Source organism: Austrofundulus limnaeus, unplaced genomic scaffold (assembly GCF_001266775.1).
Source record: "Austrofundulus limnaeus strain Quisiro unplaced genomic scaffold, Austrofundulus_limnaeus-1.0 Scaffold100, whole genome shotgun sequence".
In the NCBI taxonomy this organism is placed as follows: domain Eukaryota; kingdom Metazoa; phylum Chordata; class Actinopteri; order Cyprinodontiformes; family Rivulidae; genus Austrofundulus; species Austrofundulus limnaeus.
Genome location: NW_013952502.1, coordinates 907,058 through 909,319, shown reverse-complemented (window position 1 = coordinate 909,319; position 2,262 = coordinate 907,058). Strand labels below are relative to the sequence as shown.

The 2,262-nt window shown below is 41.0% G+C and overlaps 1 long non-coding RNA gene across 1 annotated transcript; it reads right to left on the bottom strand.

The window, feature by feature from the left end:
* Positions 1-1,060: 1,060 nt before the first annotated feature.
* Positions 1,061-1,959, bottom strand: LOC106520951 (uncharacterized). The gene is made up of 2 exons (XR_001310605.1): positions 1,876-1,959; positions 1,061-1,564 (listed from the first exon to the last, which is right to left on the bottom strand). It is a non-coding gene; the product is annotated as an uncharacterized LOC106520951 (long non-coding RNA).
* Between the last annotated feature and the right edge of the window lie 303 nt (positions 1,960-2,262).

The following is a 2,262-nucleotide window of genomic DNA, read 5'->3' as shown; positions in this document are numbered from 1 at the left end:
GGGAAACAGGAAGTGCATCTGATTATTCCGGGCACTGGGGCACTGCAGTGGCTGTCATCTTGCCAGCGCTCAGGCTGGCAGTCAGCACAACTGCAGGTAATTGAGCAGACGGTTGAGCAGGGGGGCCTCAATGGGCCTCTGAATGCCACCAGCAGACATTAATCAAAATCTTCGATCAATAACTTCTCAAGTGCTAATAAGCACTGGCATATCCAGTGATATGTGAGCCCCTTTATCATTTCAACTACCTGGAGATTTATGGGAAATCCATTGTTAGGTCCAAGGTATGAGGTAATGTAGCACTTAGTAAATGAAGTAAAACCAAAAGCCTGGGGTGATTTGTATTTCATTTACAAAGGACTTGTCCAATCATTAGGAGCTCCATCTCTCTGAAAAGCAAGCAAACGGCTGTAATGATGGCTGTGTTCTTTTATAGCTTACTTACTCAGCAATGACGCAGGACATGACAGCAAACGGCAAAGTCTGGCCGTCCTCCACTTCTGACTGGTGGGCTCCCAGATGGCCATGGGGGACTCCAATGCACCATGGGGGGATTAAAGTCATGTTAGGAAAGCATTATGGGTCAAGTCATAAAATAATTTGATTTCTGTTCCTCTCCACTGTCTTCTGTCAAAGTGATTGGTCTCCTGGTCATCTCACTGGCTGACCTAATTGCTAATTAACCATTATGGGCTGCCCTCTCTTGTCTATGTCTCACAGCAATCATTTGTTTGACAACAGTGTAACATACCACATGTGTGAGACTGAACTGACTTGATATTGTAAAAAGGTGGTTCTGATATCTTGATGCATTTTTGTTATTATGGTATTTCACATTTTTGGGTGCTCAAAATGAGTCACAGTGACGGATATTTTCGTAAACTCTTTTTATTACAGCTGTTCTTACTACAAATTTGACAAGTTATTCCCTGCGTTATTTATTTATTTATTTATTTATTGGTTCTTTGCTCAAATCCTTGGTTCCTTGCACTTTAAGTGTCATCAGTAGTCTTTTCTGAAATACCTCAGACAAGGTGAAGAGGTCCAGGCAGAAAGAAAGTTAAATAAAAAGCTCTTTAAAATGGTATTCAAAAAGAAAAAAAAAACAAACAGTTTTCCTGCTTAAAATAAAGGCGCTCACTAAAATCCATTCTGATGACAGTTGGAAGAATGTAAGGTTAACGGGGGGTGGTGGGGGAAGATTTGAATCCCATCTTCGCTGAATCTTTTAAGCGTGATTATTTACCTAAAACAACAAAACCAAAGCCTCAGGTCTGGCAATGCGGACGACAAACCTTTGATTGAGCTCCGAGCTTGAATTYTTAACTTATAAATTGTTCCATTCTTTTGTCTGGGGCATTAACCGCAGTGGTCTACGTTTTTCTAGCCCTAATCTCAAGAATGCGGCAGCTTCTTGAGAAGCTCAGGGGTTTCCTTTCCTCCCAGAGCCAGGTCTTCGCGTTGTTTTTTTAGAGGACTCTGGATTGGCAGGCCTCAGCGTTGGTCCTCTCCTCGGCCATCTGTTTCCACCGATTCTGACTGAGCACATCAAAGTCAATCAAGGCTGCAAAAAAAGATTTTCAAAGTCACATGCTCTTCTTCCTTGAATGTGAGACATAAAGCAAACTTATCATCAAGCTCACAGATTTCTATAGCTGGTAGCGTGTACCTGTGTGTATGGTTTTACATGTAAGGGCGACCTGGGAGGGATCCCTGAGCTCACTGCACAGGTATGAGCAGCTTAGCTTTGTTCAGTGCCTACTCTGACGACAGCTCCGTGAGTCACCCAGACACACAGACTAACCCCCTTTAGTCAGGTTCCAACTGACAAGTACCTGACAATAAAATAATCATTAGTGAGAATAAAACCCTTACTTTTCAACCAGACGGGTGGTGTTTGCATGTTGAAAGAGTCAACACTGACGACGTTTTGTGAGTCAGATATTTTACTCCAACTGAAACAAAACAATCATGGTGATAAAAATTAATTAATAAAAAGCTGAAGCCTAAAAATAAATTGGCAAAACACATGTAAAATAAATGTTTTTATTATGCAACAAATTAGAACTTCATCTGCATATTAAGTATTAACTATTTGTGATAATCACACAATGTTGAGCATCAAAGATATAAAATGACGTGTAATTTTTATTTGTTTATTCCACAGTATTCAGATATGTTATGCTTTCCATTGGTTTCGGATGGAGGACGGTTGGAAACTGGCGTATATCGTAAGCCCACCCACACAGACCAATATTTGCG